At 44.7% G+C, this 20,653-nt stretch overlaps 1 protein-coding gene across 4 annotated transcripts in view; it reads right to left on the bottom strand.

The window, feature by feature from the left end:
- Nucleotides 1-20,653, bottom strand: part of ASXL2 (ASXL transcriptional regulator 2) — a 104,920-nt gene that overhangs the window by 79,901 nt on the left and 4,366 nt on the right. The window lies entirely within an intron of this gene.

Below are 20,653 nucleotides of genomic sequence, written 5' to 3'. Positions count from 1 at the left end.
TTCCTGTTCCTGCTTACTAGCTGGCCAGACTAAATCCACAGAAGACATTTCCCAAACCAAGCTGTGAACCACTTTCCACAGGCTATTATGAGTGCCAAACCATGCATGGCAAGAACAGGAAACTCAGAGGACATTAATAGAAAGTTAACACCTTCAGGTTAGGTACTTCACACAAAGACTGATGGGAGAATATTTTGATGAAAAGAGACCAAACAATGATTGCCTTAATATGTAAGAATTTTCCTTAGCATCTGTTACTATCTATTGTCAAGACACTCTTGTGACAGACAAATTCTATTAGACAATATAGACATTTCAGAAATCATAGAAACAGCCTTCAGAAAGTATCTAATTAAGTAGTTGTCCATGTAATCTAACCAGCTACACAGCAAGAAGGGATCTCAGACTTTCACTTATGATAACTGGAAACATGGAATGGGGGGAAAGAAGGATGCAGAAGTAGAAAAAAAATATTTAAAAAGCTTAGCATCCTCGTTCATCTCAAAATCCTGGGAAAACAAGCACACGTAAGGCTGCAGAAAAGCATTCTGAGATTCACTACCCCTATCCCAAAAACAGGCATTGGAAATCCTTTGATGGTCTGCAAGTTCAAGACAACATCTAACAAGGAAAAATAAAACACTGCCACTATTGCAAAAGCATGAAGAGGAACAGGTCATTGTCTAAAGGCTTTTGGATCACTAAAAACATTTTATCCAGTGAATACTAAACAATTAGGTATGGATTAAATAGAACAAAACCGTGAGAAGGGCCCAAGATTTGGAAAACATGCCTGATACTTCAGCTCAGCCTAGACAGGCTCATCTGGAAAAACAACTTCTCTGGCTGAGCAGCCACAGCTTCTTCAAACAGTAGAACGTTTGCACGAGAATTTAGAGACTTGTTTACAGTCCCAGAAACCCCAAAGCTCACACATGTCCTGTGCACCCTGAGCCCCGACCAGATCTACGAGCAAACCACATGGGAAAGGTTGGACAACCCACCCTCAAAAGTGGCCAGGGGACTCCAAGTTGCCTTCCAATGGCATGCAGCCTCACATCAAATAACTTAAAGTAACATGCCATGCTCTGCAAATGACCCAAATGAGAGCAATGAACATTTAAATCCTCATGAACCTGTCCACCATAGGGCTGCTTCATGTCTATCAACACACAGCTCACGTGTTAACCATAAGTGGCTTTAAGGAAAGGGCATGGAGCCCCAACACAGTCCATGATGTTAACCCAGGTGTTGCTCCACGGCCATTCTGTCTCACTGCGGTTTCGTTAACTTTAGTTAATTCTGCACTGTACCATCAAAGCTTCTTGTGTTGGTCAACTACCACCACAGGTGTAGCCCCCAAAACTACCGGCTTTGGCTACACAGGACCAAGATAGATTAGCACTATGTGGTAAATGTTGTCATCTCGTGTTCTTTAAGAAACTTGTTTAATACTAACTCAGCCTACACAGATAAGCAAAGCAGTTCACAACTTCAGATGCAGTAATAACTCCATGCTGTTTTACAAGTTGACCAAGAAGAACCAGGAACAAGGATTAAAGAGACTCTTAAGAAAATAGATACACCTTAAGTACCTTCACATCTCTCTTCTGCTCTTTTAATCCTGTATCAGATCTTCCATTTGAGTTCCTTTTTTAGTTACTGTATGTAAATAAATTAAAACTACTTCTACTATCTGCCACAGAACTGAATTTGAGAGGCATTTTTAAATTAAAAGTCAGGATTTATAAGCTACCTTCCTCCTATGCTCAGCATTAGCCAAGATGAACCCAAAGAACAAACCAGCAAGTGCCAGCACTGAGTACTGGAAAAGCCTCATTACATGGACCTAGCTATTAAAAGTGTCAGTGTGTGATATAGGTGAAACCAAATACTTGAGATAGTTCCACTGATGCTCAAATTATGCCACCCTGGGCGTTGAAATATTCTAGTTGGCTCATTTTTAACAAACACTACTAACAGGCCTGGCTTCCCTATTTTACAGTACAGTATATTGCTTTGCACCCTGAAGCTGTCCTGGTTTCTGCAAACATTTCCAAGAAAACAGGATCACGAGAGAAAAGGTGTTTTGTAATTTTACCTCTTGGAAGAAAGGCAACTTTCTTACTCTCCCAGTATTTACTGGAAGCTCTGGGGAGAACTTCGAGCAGCTTCTAGTACTTAAAGGGACCAACAAGAAAACCAGAGAGACCCTGTGGGTCTGACAAGGCCCTGCAGGGACAGGACAAGGGGGAATGGCTTTAACCTGACAGAGGGGAGATTTAGATGAGATCTTAGGCAGAAGTTCTTCTCTGTGAGGGTGGTGAGGCCCTGGCACAGGTTGCCCAGAGAAGCTGTGGCTGCCCCATCCCTGGCAGTGTTCAAGGCCAGGTTGGATGGGGCTTGGAGCAACCTGGTCTAGTGGAAGGTGTCCCTGACTGTGGCAGGGGGTTGGAACTGGGTGAGCTTTAAGGTCCCTTCCAATCCAAACTATTCTGTGATTCTATGAAAAACAAAGAGCTCACATAAACAAGCCTACAAGAACCAGTGTGCCCATGTATCAGCATTAAGTGCAAACAGGAGGGGTTTAGAAGTTAAAACTAAGCTAACCTCTGAACATGGTTATCTAGGGTTGGCTGCTTTGGGAGTTTGTCTGGCATGCATTCTTCAGCATTATTAACCTCAAACTCGAAACAATCTCATCTCTACATCAAAGCTTTCACCTCATATTTAGAAATCTTTTTCAATTAAATCAACAATCCTTCCTGCCTGATGCCCCACGTAACAACAGCCTGTCCTCAATGCGAACTCCCCAAAGCTACGGCCATTCCCATGTGCTGCGCTGGCTGAGCTGCAAAATCACATACATGCATAAAAAGGAGACACTGACTTAGAGGGGCAACTGTCCACACCATTGAATTTTTGGTACTGGACACTGGTACAGCCATGGATTAGCTCTGAAAACATACCAAACACAGACCAGCATGGCACATTTATTGCCTCTGAACTGCCCCCCAGGCCTCCCTAGTTAGAAGAAAACTTTGGTTACAAAACCACATATTCGGTTTATCAGAATTAAAACTATTTCATTATCTTCTCATACAATACTGGACAGGCTAGATAATCCCTCCATTATGGATTTTATTCCTTTCTTCAATCTTTTGACAGAAGAGGAGGAAGGAAACCACAGGAAGATAATCTTAAAGCACAAGAGCAAGACAACGGGCTACAATTGTAGTGAACTGACAAGTTGCTAAAAACAGCTTTGGAAGAAACCATTGAGAATCTCACCTCCTACACCTTTGTGTTTACAGCTGTCAATAAGAGTGTGTTTGTTAACTTGGGAGATGCAGTTACAAGCTGAAGATCCTGGTTTAGCTGAAGAGGGATTTCACATATTATTTCGTCTTATCTCTGCCTTCCAATACCTGAAGAGGCTGACAAGAAATCTGGAGAGGGGCTTTTTACAGGTGCCTGTAGGGACAGGAGAAGGGGGAATGGCTTTAACCTGACAGAGGGGAGATTGAGATGAGATCTTAGGCAGAAGTTCTTCCCTGTGAGGGTGCTGAGGCCCTGGCACAGGGTGCCCAGAGAAGCTGTGGCTGCCCCATCCCTGGCAGTGTTCAAGGACAGGATGGACAGGGCTTGGAGCAACCTAATCTAATGGAAGGTGTCCCTGCCCATGGCAGGGGGTTGGAACCAGATGAGCTTTAGGGTCCTTTCAAACCCAAACCATTCTGGGATTCTATGATCTAGATCCTTCCTAAAAAGACACAGACTAAATTTATGGTTTCTTACATTCTACATTTTCCTACAGATTCTTACTAGGAAAAGAAAAATCACTTTTCCTTTAAAGCTTAGATACTGCAGTAAACACCCTTAGGCTAGCAAGAGATGGGAATTAACTATGCCCACCACTGCTCTTTCCCTTCTCATCTCCACCTACTACATGTGAACAAGGCTCCAGGGAGTAGAGATTTCCATCCAGAAATGTTCACTAAAACTCTCCTCTCCTGACGTTTCAATACACCACCACAGCGCTCCAAAGAGATACTTTTTTCCAGTGAAATACTGGAAGACATCGCTTGACTGTACATGCCTGAGCACCACTGCTAATACATGCTTCTCAAACATTTATCCTCAGAATGATGATCAAAAGAAAGCCCACCATGAAACATGTACCTGCTTCCAGGACTAAGTGCAAGCAAGCCTGAATGACTCAAAGCAAATCCACGCAGCATGGCCATTCTTTTCCTGAAGCAAGGCAAGTGGGGAGGGAAAGACAGAAATAGGAATTTAACATTGTAAGAACTGAGAGAATTTGTTCTAACTCAAGTTGAAAAACTTAGCTGTGGTAAACTCATCTTCTTACAACTCACACTGCTCAATATAATGAATTATCCTGTACATCGTCTCAACTTGCATTTCTAGGGAGGAAAAGTTACTGTGGGATGGCTTTGGAACTCAAAGATGAATTATTGATTACTCAGAAGCAGGAAGATCTCTAGATGGTGAAAAGTTGCAAACCTGAATGGATGTGTGTGAAACAACACAGGCAACTAAGCCTACTTGAAACAGGAGGTAAGACAGGATCTCTGTCTCCTAAGCAGCTCTTCAACAAACAGGTTTTCTTTAGCTGAAAAGATTTCAGAGTCTTGGCACCAGCAGTGGTCTCTGTACTGAATCAGAAACTCAGAGAGGAAGAGCTGCATCCTCCTCCCCCATTCTGTAGCTGTCACCCAGGGAACCCCTGAAGTTGTTCTGAGCCCAGTACTTGTTTCCATAGTCAAATCACAGGTTTCCTGCACACAGACAGGAGCTGATCAGAGAGACCATGTTACTGCTGTGTAGTACACGCTTGCCAGCCATGCAAGTGAAGATTACAGTGCCTTTGTAACATGAGGAGCTACTACTACCGCTCTGCCTGGCACACATGACATTTCATGGCTTACTTCATACCATCAATGCAGATGGAGACAATGCAATACTGTTTTTCATCCTACCAGAATGCCTGATGGGGATCACAAAGCAGAAAATGCAGTTTCTACGTACACCTTACCTATTCATCTTTCATCTGCGCAAGGCAAAGCTCAACAAAGTCAGAGGGTATCTCAAGGCACATCCATGAAGAAAGTCCTGCATCTTACGATGCACTGGCCAGTGTTGAGGCCTGTCTGTCAAAAGTTCTGCCAAGCAGCCCTATTCCCACATCAATGCCCTTCTGTTATTTGCATGAGGACCTTTCCACGGCTCAAGTTCTCCTGATGCCAACTGTGCATTCATTCCTCTCTAAAGCCACTGGACTGTAACTGGGGAGAGCAACCCTGCAGGATAACTTGGACAGGCTGGAGGAGTGGGCTAACAAGAACCTTATGAAGTTCAACAGAGACAAGTGTGAGGTCTTGCAACTGGGAAAACACAGTCCTGGAATGTGACACAGGCTGGGACCTGCCCAGCTGAGGAGCAACCCTGTGAAAAGAGACCTGGAAGTCTTGAGTGACACAAGCTCAACAGGAGTGAATAGCGTATGGCTACAGCAAAGAAATCCAACAGGATGTTGGTTAACATCAACATGAGCATCACCAGCAGAGATAAAGATGTCATTGACCCACTCAGCGCTTGTCAGGCTGCTCCTGGAATGCTGTAAGTCACACTGGAAAAGACAAGGAGTGATGGGCCTAAGTTACTCCTGGGTGATTCCAGCTGGACGCTGGAGGAAATTTTTTTCAACATGAGAATAACCAGCTACTGCAGTAATCCCCCCAGGAAAGTGGTGGATACCCAACACTAGACAGTGCTAAGATTTGACTGGACAAGGTGCTGGGCCATCAAGTCTTGGCCATGATGATCTTTGAGGTCCCTACCAACCTGGGATTCTAGGATTCTAAACCTTATGTAGAATCCATTTATGATTTCTAATTATCTGTTACTTATTTCACATTGTAAGCCCCTAAATTTTACTGAGAATAAAACTGTAGCTTCTGGCAATCTGACCACCAACTAGCACGAACAGCAGAGCAAAGAAAGCAGTTCTGGCAAAGCCATTTCAAACTATCTGTCAGCAAGTCTTCCCCCTTTCCTTTTAATACACCCACTGCCCTGCCCAACTGTTCATGGCTCTTGAAAGTTGAAAAAACAGGATTTTCTCAATGCGGCTCAGCTTTCAACACTTGTCTGTATTAAGAACTTCTTCAGTTCTTGGTATGGTCTGGTATTTTACGGATAGAACGTAAACACTACCAGGTATAATGTCTAATTCTGATTACCAGGCAAAGAAGGATGAACATCATGACAGAACACACTCCATTTACCACATGAAGTGAATCAACACCTTCATTCATACATACCCGAGGTTCAAGGCTAGTTAATAGCTTCAGAGTGTTCTCAGGGCACCAAATTAGCATGCACGTCACTCAAACACAGTCACACCACAGGCAAGCAGCTCCTTAGAAGGCTGTAATGAATCATTCATGAATACAGGAGCTGAAACCCTGGTTAAGGGAATTTTAAAAAGACATCCCCTCCCCCAGACCTGTCCAGCACAAAATGACTCTTCTGGGTGATGCTGTTCTCTTTTATAGCTCGTCCTTTGCCAGAACTAAGAGTTGGCTATACTACTCCATTTAAGAAAGCTTTAAGTGGTAAGTTCTGCCCATGTAACTCCAAGTATACCATGCCAGTACTCAAAGTTATATAGGATAAAAGCCCCATGGAAACATGTGTTTGAAGTGATGGAGAGTTTTTTGGTTGGTTGGTTTTATTGGTGTGGTGTTCTGTGCCATGAATCCACAGTAGCTTGAGAAGTTACCAGCACAATAGCCTGCATGCTCTGCAGGGCAGGCAGCAAAACCTGTTTTGGGTTACACCTCAAGTTTGGTCCGTCTAACATGGACCTCTTATCTCCTGGCCATTCCTTTCTAGGAGGAGAATTCCAGCTACAACAGCCAGCAGTAGCTGCATATTTCCATATACACTCCTTCAGAAAGAAATAATCTTTATGCAATGCAGACCTTTTACAGAGAAGTGGGTCAGCTATAAAAAGCCCGAAGTGTATGTGGAATTCCTTTTCCGTCAGTCACTCCAGAACAGCATGCTGGGCAGAGGCAGCATGCGAAATACCAGTTCACTCTGGCAAGTAATGAGAGGAGTGAAGAGGGGGACAGAAGGACTTGACCTAGATTGCAGTATCTTTTCTAATCATCCAATTAGCCAAATGCTGTTCAAGGTTTTAACCAGAAATGAGGTCAAGAAGGAATGGACAACTCCATATTATTAGAAACCAAGTACCATTAAATGCCAGTGCATCTTATTTTATGCAGCATTTAAGACTACAGTGTGCCACACTGTTTTTAAATCTGAACAGCATCATGAAGAGGTGAGACCAAAGAGTCATGTTTCACCACAAGCACCCAGTTAGGCAACTGCACAACTCTGAGCACATGAGCTTGGAGGGGGACATGGGAGGACACCAGGCTATACTGCTGCAGCAGCTCCACAGATACTCATTGCTTGTTTCTGCCAAGACAGACCACTTGAGAGCGAGGCAGAGCAGAGACACACGTCTAAAGCTGTACATCACTACTCAGCAGAGGCAAGAGCCGAAACTGTCTGTATTTGTGACTGTTCTGTTTCAAGGATATGGCTGAAATTTAAGTGTTGCTTCATATAAACCATTTCTGGACTTGTGAAAACTTGTCCAATCAAAATACAACATGATCATTCTACAGACTACTATGCTCCTGCCAACTTCCAAAACTCCCACCCAGACACTCAATAAGCTCAGCTTTAAGCGGAGAACAAGCAGTGTGACAGAAGCATGACAGGATTATATCAACCTGAAAGACCATGAGAAGTTTGATACCTAGGATGGATTTCTGTGCGGAAAACCCTAAAGTGACCATCCCTACAAACCAACTCAAAGCTTCTGGACCTGGAGCTTACATCTCTGAATTCAGAGACGAGAAACCAAAGTAGAATAGCACCTGAGGTGAGGGCTTGCACGCAACATGCCTTCAGCAGTAATGTGCTTACGAGATGGAAAGAAGTCTATCAGTGGGGACTAACAGAGTGGCCTTTGCCAAAAGAACCTCTCTCAAACTTTGAGAGACTCAGGAGTTGCACAACAGTGACCCAAGTGACATAAGAAGGTCACAATTATTAAGCAAGACTTGGCTGAACTGCTCCTTGCTGTACATTTTGTTTCCCCTACACAGCACAAGAGTTCAGGATTCAGATGCAAAAGACTACAAAGTTGTCATCTTTGCACATACGTACTTAGAGTATAAATGGTCTTAAGTTCCCCAATAAGTACTTGTGGAGAGAAAATTAATATTTTAGTTTAAACCTTGTAATAGTGCCTACATTTTATTAGTGAAAGGCGAGCACGGACAAGGCAGCGAAGTGGTACAGGTCACAAGATGATAAAGGACAACACAACTGGAGAGCAAACACCAAAGAGGTCAGAGTCCCAGAACCTGCACACAGCAGGCCAACAAGGAAGTCTCAAAACCACACAGGCCTCAGACTGCCATCCTGCATGGGGCAAAGAGCCAAACTGCAGCCAGCTCTTCCTTGAAGCAGGTGGCACACCAGGCATACAAGGATGAGTTTGCAGTATCTGCATATAAAAGCATGGGTATGTTTAAAACAAGATGTCCAGCTACTAAACTTAGGCAAGTTATTTGACTTAACTCACTGCCAAGAAACCGCATTTGTCTCAAATGACCGAACACTCTATTAAAACACCAAACTTCTGCGAGCTAAAGTGTCCAGGCTGATGCTGAAAGTTGGTCCTGTACCTCCGGCACACTGCCCTTCCTTCAGGCTGCACGACCATGTGTGCTGCCAAGCAGTAAACAAGATCAGGGATCTAATCCAAGCTAAAAATAATCTTACCTCTTTTTGATTTTAATTAAACAAACCAAAACAACAGAACAGCTTTACAACTGACTTTGCCAAGCAGTTTCACACTCACAGAATGGTTTGGTTTGGAAAGTACCATGAAGCTCATCGAGCTCCAACCCCTGCTACAGGCAGGGACACCTTCCACTAGACCAAGGTTGCTCCAAACCCTTCCAGTCTGGCCTTCAACACTGCCAGAGATGGGGCAACCACAGATCTTCTGGTCACTCTTCTGGCACTAAAATGAGAGGCCAGTACAAAGGCAGAAGGTCCTTCAAACAGAACGACCACACAAGAAGTCAAAGCCACTGCAGCTCTTCTCACCCTGTGTGTTACACCTTGGAGGCCTGCACTATGATGCATGGAGTCAACATGCACACATTAACGGTGATCTGTAAAGATCAACACGACTTTCCCTCTTGGTTTCCAGGGTTAGATAGCAAGCCTTTTCACAACAACACTTGCGAGAGACATCATGGATTATTCCTCATGGACAGGTATTTACAAAATCACCAACTGAAAAGTGTATTTAGACATGATCATCATCATTCTAACAATACTTAAAATTGTTTAGATGCATCAATTTAACTGAGGTCACCAGAACATGAAACAATTGTGTAATATGTATTACAAACCATAAGAAAAGCCTTACTTAAACCCCCATGTTGTTCTAATAATCATAGAATCACAGAATAGTTTGGGTTAGAAGAAACCTTAAAGGTCATCTAATTCCACCACCTACCCACCACAGGCAGAGACACCTTCCAGTAGACCAGGTTGCTCTAAGCCTCATCCAACCTGGCCTTGAACACTGCCAGGGATGGGGCAGCCACAGCTTCTCTGGGCAACCTGTGCCAGGGCCTCACCACTGTCATAGAAGAAGAGTATCAATGCTACTTCAACTTCTAAAATTTCTCCTCCAATAATCAGAGCCAGGATAGCATTACCAACCTTTTTTCCTTTAGTGAGTTACCACCTTTGATGTTCTTTTACCCTTGTTAGGAAAAGGGCTCTCTTTCCTACTTCAGCATTCACATTAGCTAGAAAGCTGAAGCAAAGACACTGTGGGAAATTCCTTGCCTACTGACCTGAAGTGAGAGCTAACACTATAGGCTTTCACTTGAACTTGAAGATGAAGCTATTCATCCAGCTAGTCTTCTCTCCTGAAGAGAAATCTCTCAGAATACAAGCTCCTCACCATCTCATTGGAATACAGACCTCGAAATGCAAAACTCTCTTGTTACAGTAAGAGAGTTGGTGAGTGCTGGCAAGACATCCATGCTGCCTGGCAGAAAGCCTCAGTGGCTGCTCTGAAGTCAGTGCTCAGGCACGTCTATCTTTCCGCAAAACCACTACTGTGAACTTTCCTGTCTGGCAGGGAGAGCCAGAGGGGGATAAGGCTGCTGAGCTGCACTCAAGTTTGTGTTTTGTTTGAAATGCTTCAACGAAGGCTTTGCATTTCATTTCATCCATTTTGCCACTGGTAGAGAAAGCAAGCAGCAGAAACGCTTTTCACCAAACCCTAAGTGTCAGGACTGGTGAGCACACTTAGAAACAAACTGGAAGCTTAAATACAGATTAAAAAAAACAAAACAAAACAAAAAAAAAAAAACACACACACACACAAACACACAAATACAACCCCAAAACAAAACACCAAAGGTAATTGTACAGAGGTGGCATCAAACTTCTGAATCCAACAGCAGAGGAGGTGGCTTCTTCCCTATTCACTAAGTCACTAGTCAAAGCTCCAAATGAAGTGGTAGAAAAAGGGGAGATTTAGATGAGATTTTAGGAAGGAGTTCCTCCCTGTCAGGGTGGTGATGCCCTGGCACAGGTTGCCCAGAGAAGCTGTGGCTGCCCCATCCCTGGCATTCTGGCCAGGTTGGACGGGACTTTGAGCAACCTGGTCTAGCAGGAGGTGTCCCTGCCTGTTTCAGGGGGCTGGAACTAGATGGTCTTCAAGGTCCCTTCTGTCATAAACCGTTTGGTGATTTTATGATATTCCTCCAGTTACACAGGAGAAAAGAAAGAAAAAAGGGCAACAAATGCAGAGGAAGCTCAGGACAGGATATACCAAAGGTATCTTGGTGAACGGAATAGATCGATAAGCAGATTTTATGCAAGACACCAGTATCTCTCAGGACTTCACTATAAAGGTCAAGAGATGCGAAGTCCGCAGGGACAGAAGGCAGGATGAGGTGCAGAAGACAAGGGGCCATAGCTCACTTCCCTGCAGAGACAGTAAGACAGTAAGCAGCTCCAGCTTTTCAAACATCCACAAAATGAGAACATAAAGATGACCCTGAAGGTCAGAGCTAACTGGAGCCACCAGATTTCACGTTCAAGTAACCATAGGAAATATAGGTAGATAACTTGCACCAGAGCAGGTCTTTTGGTGGATAGTGTTTTTCCACATTCCTCCTCCCAAAGCAGAGAGGAAACCTCAACACTCATTCTCTCCTTCTAAGACTGGAACACATTTAACTATTTCAGCTCTAGAGGAGACATTAGGTCAAAGACAGACAAGAAGCCTCAGTGGCCCCCAAAAAAATCAAAATAAAAGGTATTCGAAGTACGTTATCTGCTTGGGTAAGGAAAGTACACTACGATTTGTAGAGAACTGTGTCCGTAAGAACAGTCTGGTACCAAAGTTAAGGGCTCATTCTACAACTCAAAGGCTTTGTCAGAAAAAGTAACTTTTTCTGCAGAATTATTATTTGCACAGCACAGCTGAAAGCCTTCAGTAGAACTGAGGCGAGGAAACCCCCTGCAAACACTTTCAGCATAAGGAGAGTGAGGAAAAACATACTCAGCATGTTTCAAGTGGCACTCCAAGATCTAAGACAGCCACTGATAACAACTAGAGCTCCACGTGTGCCTTCCCACATGGTTTTCAGGTTGTTAACTAAAGGCAAGTAACTCAAAGCAAGGACATCAAATGCAAAGATGCAGGTGTTCTTTACTTCAGTTTCCTTTCCAAAACAGATGTTGGTTGTTTAGTGGAAGAAAAACCATCCAAGTTCAGGCCTGAATGAAAATCTTGCTGATCAAGGACAAACTCATTATTGCAACAACACTGCTGATACAAGACATTTGCCATTTCCTGAACTCTGGTGTTCAGACTTCAGCAAAAAGTGAGATCTGCAAGTTCAGATGGAAATGGCTGCAAGGAGGTGAACAAAGAGACCCTGAAGACCTATAGCTGCCTTTTAAAGATTTGGCATTAAAGAGAAACAGACTTTTCAAGTGATGGTGTGTGTTAGCACTTTAAAACAGAGATTATCTAGCTCAGCAAGGCCAAATCTTGGTCAAAACCACTAAACCTTACTATTCTAATGGCAGACAGTTATTCATACAACCTGCACCAGAGATGTTTCATGTTTTCCTGCCCAGTAGCTGCTGAAAAGTAAATTGAGTGATGTTATAACAATGCCATGACTTTTTCATGGCAGTAAGAATGGGATCTAACCTTTAGGGGTTAAGGAGAGCAGAATTAATTCCGGCTGATACACTGACAGGCACATTTGGGAATGCAAAGATTGTGCAAAGATTAAATGGCAAAGATTGTATGATTTAATTTCCAGGACAAAGTGCATCAGAACTTATTTGCTGACCCTCTGCCACTGGAAGAGCTATGTCCACATTACATGAAGACGAAGCAAACTCTGAATTCAGTATTTGCAGAGGTACACTCACTTAATAAGACAGTATAGTAGAAAGCAGAACTATGTTTATACTGCACGTACTTTTGAGGAAGGACTGCAACAGGAACCCTTCTCAACACTCAGTTTCATGGTGGCTTGGCAAGAAGGAAAAAATGCCCCATCCCCGACAGTGTTCAAGGCCAGGTTAAACACGGCTTGGAGCAACCTGGTCTAGTGGAAGGTGTCCCTGCCCATGGCAGGGGTTTGGAACTAGATGAGCTTTAAGGTCCCTTCCAACTCAAACCATTCTGCAATTTTAAGATACTATGAAGACAGATGCAAGTTAAACGTTGGCAACTAAAGGAATATAATACAAATTGTAATGCCTTTCAGTACATCTGCACTACATACTAAGCACTCAACTGAAGGGAGCCAGGCCTTGCGGAATTGTGCTTAAAAGCCTGTGGATCTCCAGCTTACAGTGATCAGCCATTTTCAACCCCTCACCCTGCTCTGTGAATTATTCCTGCAGAAGCTACTGGAAGGAGCTGCAGCAATGCCTAAATCCAGGCAGGACTGTACTCAAGGACTCCAGGCTTTGGAGGTGATGTCCCGGGTGACAGCAGAGCACAGCCCTCCAGAGTGGCTAGGGACCCTGTAGTCCAATAGATGGACAGTGCACAAGCCCCAAACGCAGCTACAACACACAAGACTCCCACAGAGGGAAGCATCATCTGCCAGGCTGAGGCAGGATGAGCGCAGTTAATGCCCTGTGAGTGTTATTGACCGTTTACTTGCTAGTCTTTTTAGATTGTACTGAGAAGAATGCCTGCTTACTGCAGCTTTTCAGCAGCTACAAATCCCCTGACGTGCTCTGTTTGTGGATCGCATGCCAGAAAGCATAGGGGAAAAGAGTAAATGGGTTTTGTGGCTCCCTGGGGTGGATGCTGCATTGGGACAGAGTATAGACTGAGCTCAGAAAAAGCTTCCAAACAGCAAAACTGCAAGTCAGAACAGATAATGTTTATTGCTGCCTCTTGTAAGAGGTTTAAGAGCAAATTCACATTGCCCCACTTGGTAAGTAGGGAAGCAAAAAACTCTTCCCAGCAGAGCACAAATCGCATGACTTGCCAGAAAAGGAACAGGGACATTTTTACGAAGTGATCTTATCAAATGAATCTGGAATTCAGAATACAGTAAAACACAAGTGCTCCCCAACTCTTACAGAGCCAAAGCAGTTATTAGAATGAAAGACAATGTCTAATATCTATAAAACAACTGAACAGTTTCAGCAGAACATACAGTTACCAGCAAAGGCACTGCAGTAATTTGTGCTCATGAAAATAAAGCTTTAATCTGCCTCAAAAAGAGAAGTACAGAAGTTCAGTTCCTGCCCCAAAGTTGCATCACTATGATGACATCAGTGGATTGACTCCTGGTTGGAGTCAGTGGTAGTCACATTAGTTTAGCCTAGGGTGAACATAATGCATTTAAGCAAGGATTCCTTTGGATGTTGTGGACCTGTTGGAGCAAGTCCACAGGAGGCCACAAAGATGCTCTGAGGGCTGGAGCACCTCTCAAAAGGAGAAAGGCTGAGAGAAGGCTGAGAATGGAGACGGAGACCTTAAAGCAGCTTCCCAAACAGGCTAACAAGAAAGGTGGAGAGGGGCTTTCTACAAAAGCATGGAGGGATATTCCAGTATGTAAAGGGTGGTTACAAAGAAGATGGAGCCTCCCCTTTTTACCACAAGTCACATGGAAGGGACAAGTGGTGATGGTCACAAGTTACTCCTGGAGAGATTTTAGTTGGATGACAGAAGAAAACTTTTCATGAGAATCGCCAGCCAGCCATTGCAATAATCTCCCCTGAGAAGTGGTGGCTCCCTAACATCGGACACTGTTGGTTCAGCTAACTGGGTGCTGGGACATCTAGCCTAGATCCTGCTGTGCCTAGGAAGGCTGGACAAGATGATTGCTGAGGTCTCTTCCAAACCGGGATTCTACAATTCAATTCAAACCATACTTAGCAGCATAGGACATCCTACTTTCCTGGTTGCTCTAAAAGCAGAGGAAGGACAACAAACTTGACCACCCACTAATAGTTACCTATCTTACCAAGGCCTGATAATCAACAGATTAGGTTTCTAGCCATTACAAAAGGAGCTTCTGGCACACATCAGTATCAAACCCAAGAACCACCACTGTCATGCAGCAGCCAATAGAACTTTGAGGCTGTTAACACTTTGGTGTGAACCAAAGGCATTCGGGACATGAATTCAGATCAGATCTCCGAGAAGCTAGTAACAGCAGAGATGTTTTAAATACACAGCAAGAATCAGACTGAATGCCTTGGCTGTTCTTGGCCACCTATTTTTACTCCTCCAAACAGTGTAACCCAACCACATCAGCAGAAAAACTGACAACCATAGATTAAAAAAAAAACAAAACAAAACCACCAAACCAAAACCAAACAGATCTATCAAGCATCCACTTCTGGTGCTTGTTTTTAACATAAAGCGTAGGCAATGTGCACATGCAATGCTGAGCCAAAAAGCCACAGGATGACCTTATTCAGCACTGGGATATGTGGGCAGTCACACTTACATTACTATAGTTTTACATCAGGAGAGCATCCATGAGCTGGCTCTCAGTTGTCTCCATTTAGCATGTTTCAATTCCCCTTCCGGAGCAGCTAGTAGAGAAGACAATGGATTCTCTTTGGATGAAACCAGAGAAGCACTTTCCGGGCTGGAGAGGTGGGCCCACGCAAACCTCACAAGGTTCAATGAGGACAAGTGCAAGGTCCTGAACCTGGGTCAGGGAACCCCTGGTATGGGATGGGGGATGAAGTGACAGAGAGCAGCCTTTCCGGGAAGGACTTGGGGTATTGGTCAAGGAGAGGCTCAACATGACCCAATAGTGTGTGCTAGCAGCCCAGAAACCAACTGCATCCTGGGCTGCATCAAAGAACTGTGACCAGGAGGTCACAGGGATTATCCCCCTCTGCTCTGCTGAGAATCCCCTGCAGTCCTACATCCAACTCTGAGGCCTCAACATAAGAAGGACATGAAGATGTTGAGCAAGTCTAGGGGAGGCCACAAAGATGCTCCAAGGGCTGGAGCATCTCTGCTATGGAGACAGGCTGAGAGAGCTGGGCTTGCTCAGCCTGGGAAAGAGAAGGCTCCAGGGAGACCTCAGAGCAGCTTCCATTGCCTAAAGGGGCCAACAAGGAAGCTGGAGAGGGGTTTTCAACAAGGGCCTGTAGGGACAGAACAAGAGGAGAGATTTAAATGAGATCTTAAGAGGAAGGGCTTCACCATGAGGGTGATGAGGCCCTGGCACAGGTTGTACAGAGAAGCTGTGGCTGGCCCATTCCTGGCAGTGTTCAAGGCCAGGCTGGACCTCAGGGGCTTGGAGCAACCTGATCTAGTGGAAGGTGTCAGGGGGTTGGAACTGGGTGAGCTTTAAGGTTCCTTCCAACTCAGTAGTTAATGATTCTGTTCAAAGCACATCCAGCGTGTGACAGGCAGAAGTTCAGCCTTGTAAGTCAAACTGTATCTGCCGTGATGCAAAGCCCTGCAGCAAACACAGCACTGATACCAACTCCTGCTTGCCACCAACTTGCCTCCGAATCAGTGAACGTTACTCCATGTTACATCACTAATACAAATCACACTCAGTGCAAAATAAAGCACACTGTGAAGCATGGGGTTTAAGCACAAAGTATTTTAATTTCCCATCGTTGTATATAAAAAGCTTGCATGATACCCAGAATCAAAGTACACTTTAGGAAAATATTATTCCATTTCTTTAGGACACCAGATAATGTGCTGGTTGCTACACAATGGTTAGGTTCTTTTAAACCATCTTCAGCAGATGCTGCAAAAACCATATCCAGGAAACAAAACTGTTTTTTGTTCTTAAACACTCGCACTTGGAAAAGCCTTGCACAAAATTGCCCAAGACATGCTTGCACATCTGCATTGCTCAGCTGATTGCAAAGGAGACCACAACTTTTGCAGAAAGTTCATTTCAATGTTCTTGCAGCTTTAGAGATGAGCTGTCTGAAGGAAGTCTGCATTATATCTTACATCCTTCCATGCTACAATAAAGTTTGAGAGAAACCAAGCAAAACTGTATCTAAGCTCTGCATAAATTTTAATACTTAGAACCATAGATGCAGTGTAGGTAAGAACAGAAGAAAACATGTTTGAGATCCTTCATTAGCACTAAGTACGTCTACTGGAACACACAACAAAGTGAACCATTGCCAGGACCTCTGATACTGACCTTGCTGTGAGAGGCACTCATGGGCAGGGTTGCGATGCTCTGCCCCGGCGGGGATTCCCCACCTGGCACCAATGCTCCCTGCTTCCCCTTCAGTGCTGTGCTGCTGAGCTGGGTGCTTCCACATCTGCCTCCTTCCTTCTCTGCAGGAGCTAAAATCTTGGGAGCTTTTTTTCCCAAGTGCACTGATGCTGTGGGACAGACAGACTTCAAAACCCTCAAGCCAAGAGCCATCCCCTTGGGTATCACTTAAAAGAAGTTGTACTACTAATAATAAAATTAACCACACCTTCACACAGCATTGCATTGCCAACCCTGTTGATCGGCTACAAAGACAGCAAATTACCTTAACTCAGGCCAGAGTAAGCACAACTGCCTATCCAAATCAGCAGGTATACGTAGTAACTCATGGGGATTTTGATGTCTTTAAAGAGGTTAAAGTTATAACCGGAACATGGGCTATGACTTGGAAATTAGTCTGTAAGTGCCAGCCAAATAACTGGATTGTTGTAATTGGAAGAAGGACAGATTCTATAGTCTGCCGCTTTGCTACCGCAATTGAAGTGGATTACTCTTCCACCCCACCCTTTCCAAATTCTCCATTTCCATATCAGAACCATTTTTTTAAGCCTCCATTTGTCTCTTACAGATTCCCAAGATGAGCTGAAAGCAACTTTCAGTTCACTAGAAGGTCTAGCATACAGAAGAGAAAAAAATCACACAACCCATACTGGGCTGAAACAGTTTACATTTGCAGAGCAATTGCTGACTTCACAATAAATTCCTTTTTTAAAAAGAATTTAAAAATTGCAGGAAAAATACATCCAAGTGCTGTGGTCAGTAAGAGATCCGTATGAGTGAAGAGCAATGGAAACTGCAGTTCTCTGGCACAGGACAATGCTTGTGCCAACTTCTGTGCAGTCTTGTGCAGCCACGAGTCTGTTTCTCTAGAAACCTTGCCAAGGTATTTTCCTGGCTGCAGACACATCGATATGTCACGTGTCAGGAGGCTGCTGTACAATGGGTTGGTCACCACAGCAGTGGCTCTGACTGCACTGAGCCTGTCACACAGAAGTCTCTGCAAAAGCATTTAACAGACTGACCTTAGCCACAGCTGCTTGTCATCAGCAGACACAGGTCTCATACCGGGACATAGTACAGGGAAGGAAGCTGCAATAATATTCAGGGGATTAAAAAAAAGAAACATAATACCACCAATAAACCTAACACACAGCAACAAAGAACCCTTTAAGAAAATCAGTAAAAGAAACCTGACCAGCTTCAGCTGTCAGCTCATTTCACAAGCTTTGATTAATCATTTCACCTTCCACAGCACTACCTCTTTCAGTACCTTGCTGGAAAGTGAAAAGCCAGTTCTCAGATTTATCAGGAAGAGCCTGGTGTGCTCCAAATTACTCTCCAGACTTATTCCAATTGAGCCACCAGGCCTCTGAAGTACCAGTGAAATGAAGAAATCCATCTCAGACATCACGTGCATTTTGTACCCGGTCAAACTAAGTACTGCTGTCAAAAGACATCTGCAAACACACACAACTCAGCTCTGCCAGCCTATAAGCTGCACACTTGAAATAGCTAGTAGGAAAAAATAACAGCATCACCTACTAGGCTGATCAGTCCCCCAAACTGTTTTACAGAATCCTCTGAATTTCTCCCTATTTCTGCAGCAGTCCTAGAACCTTTGCAGATTTTCAAGTCTGATTATAAGGCTGAGCAAATGCACTCAGGTACTTGCAGAGAAGTGGGCAACTTCTACAATCTGGATCCTTCGCCCTCTCTTCTACATACATCTTGAAACAAAGCAGGGAAAAACAGCATCCCTCAGATTAAGAGAATAATAGAACCATAGGATGGTTTGTCTTGGAACTTTTAAGGTCATGCAGCTTCAACTCCCTGCTATGGGCAGGGACACCTCCCACTAGACCAGGTTGCTCCAAGCCCCATCCAACCTGGCCTTGAGCACTGCCAGGAACAGGGCAGTCACAGCTTCTCTGGACAACCTGTGCCAGGGCCTCACCACCCTCACAGGGAACAACTTCCGTCTCAGATCTCATCTCAGTCTCCCCTCTGTCAGGTTAAAGCCATTCCCCCTTGTCCTGTCCCTACAGGCCCTTGTCAAAAGCCCCTCTCCAGCTTCCCTGTCAGCCCCTTTAGGCACTGGAAGCCGCTCTAAGGTCTCTCTGGAGGCTTCTCTTCTCCAGGCTGAACAAGCCCAGCTCCCTCATGCTGTCTCCATAGCAGAGGTTCTCCAGTCCTCAGAGCATCTTCATGGTCTCATCTGGAAAAAGGGTAATATAACCCCCATTTTCAAGAAGGGGAAAATGGATGACCCAGGGAATTACAGACCAGTCAGTCTCACCTCTGTGCCTGGCAAAATCTTGGAGCAGATTCTCCTGGAAGGCATGCTAAGGCACATGAAAATCAACAAGGTGCTTGGTGACAGCCAGCATGGCTTCACTAAGGGGAAATCCTGCCTGACCCATTTGGTGGCCTTCTATGATGGGGCTACATAACTGATAAACAGGGGTAGAGCAGTTGATGTCATCTACCTGGACTTGTGCAAAGCGCTAGACACTGTCCCACACGACATCCTTGTCTCTAAATTGGAGAGACATCAATTTGATGGATGGACCACTCAGTGGATAAAGAACTGTCTGGAGGGCCAAACACAAAGAGTTGTGGTCAATGAATCAATGTTCGGCTGGAGACCAGTAACAAGTGGTGTCCCTCAGGGATCAGTGTTGGGACCGGTCTTGTTCAACATCTTCATCGCTGACATGAACAGTGGGACTGAGTGCGCCCTCAGCAAGTTTGCCGATGACACCAAGCTGTGTGGTTCGGTTGATACGCTGGAGGGAAGGAATGCCATCCAGAGGGACCTTGACACGCTTGTGAGGTGGGCTGATGCCAGCCTCATGAAGTTTAACCATGCCAAGTGCAAGGTCCTACACCTGGGTCGGAGCAATCCCAGGCACAGCTACAGGCTGGGCAGAGAAGAGATTCAGAGCAGCCCTGCGGAGAAGGACTTGGGGGTGCTGGTCAATGAGAAAATGAACATGAGCCGGCTTCAGTGTGCACTCGCAGCCCAGAAAGCCAACCGTATCCTGGGCTGCATCAAAAGGAGCGTGACCAGCAGGTCAAAGGAGGTGATCCTGCCCCTTTATTCTGCTCTTGTGAGACCTCACTTGGAGTATTGTGTGCAGTTCTGGTGTCCTCAACATAAAAAGGACATGGAACTCTTGGAACAAGTCCAGAGGAGGGCCACGAGGATGATCAGGGGACTGAAGCACCTCCCATATGAAGATCGGCTGAGAAAGTTGGGGCTGTTCAGCCTGGAGAAGAGAAGGCTGCGTGGAGACCTCATAGCAGCCTTCCAGTATCTGAAGGGGGCCTATAGGGATGCTGGAGAGGGACTGTAGTGATAGGACAAGGGGTAATGGGTTAAAACTTAAACAGGGGAAGTTTAGATTGGATATAGGAGGAAGTTCTTCACTGTAAGGGTGGTAAGGCACTGGAATGGATTGGCCAGGGAAGTTGTGAATGCTCCATCCCTGGTGGTGCTCAAGGCCAGGTTGGACAAAGCCTTGGGTGACATGGTTTAGTGTGAGGTGTCCCTGCCCATGGAAGGGGGCTGGAATTAGATGATCTTAAGGTCCTTTCCAACCCTAACTATTCTATGATTCTATGAAGATTACTCACTTCAGTATCCCCCAGAAAACTGCATCTTAATAGAACAACAGAATGATTTGGACTGGAAAGGACCTTAAAGCTCATCCAGTTCCTGCCACAGGCAGGGACAC

The sequence above is a fragment of the Neopsephotus bourkii genome, unplaced genomic scaffold (assembly GCF_033783945.1).
Source record: "Neopsephotus bourkii isolate Nb327-2 ecotype Australia unplaced genomic scaffold, CSIRO-AGI_Nbou_v1 NB_481, whole genome shotgun sequence".
Lineage (NCBI taxonomy): Eukaryota > Metazoa > Chordata > Aves > Psittaciformes > Psittacidae > Neopsephotus > Neopsephotus bourkii.
The sequence above is the reverse complement of the archived record's forward strand: the minus strand, read 5'-3'. Positions and strand labels throughout refer to the sequence as shown.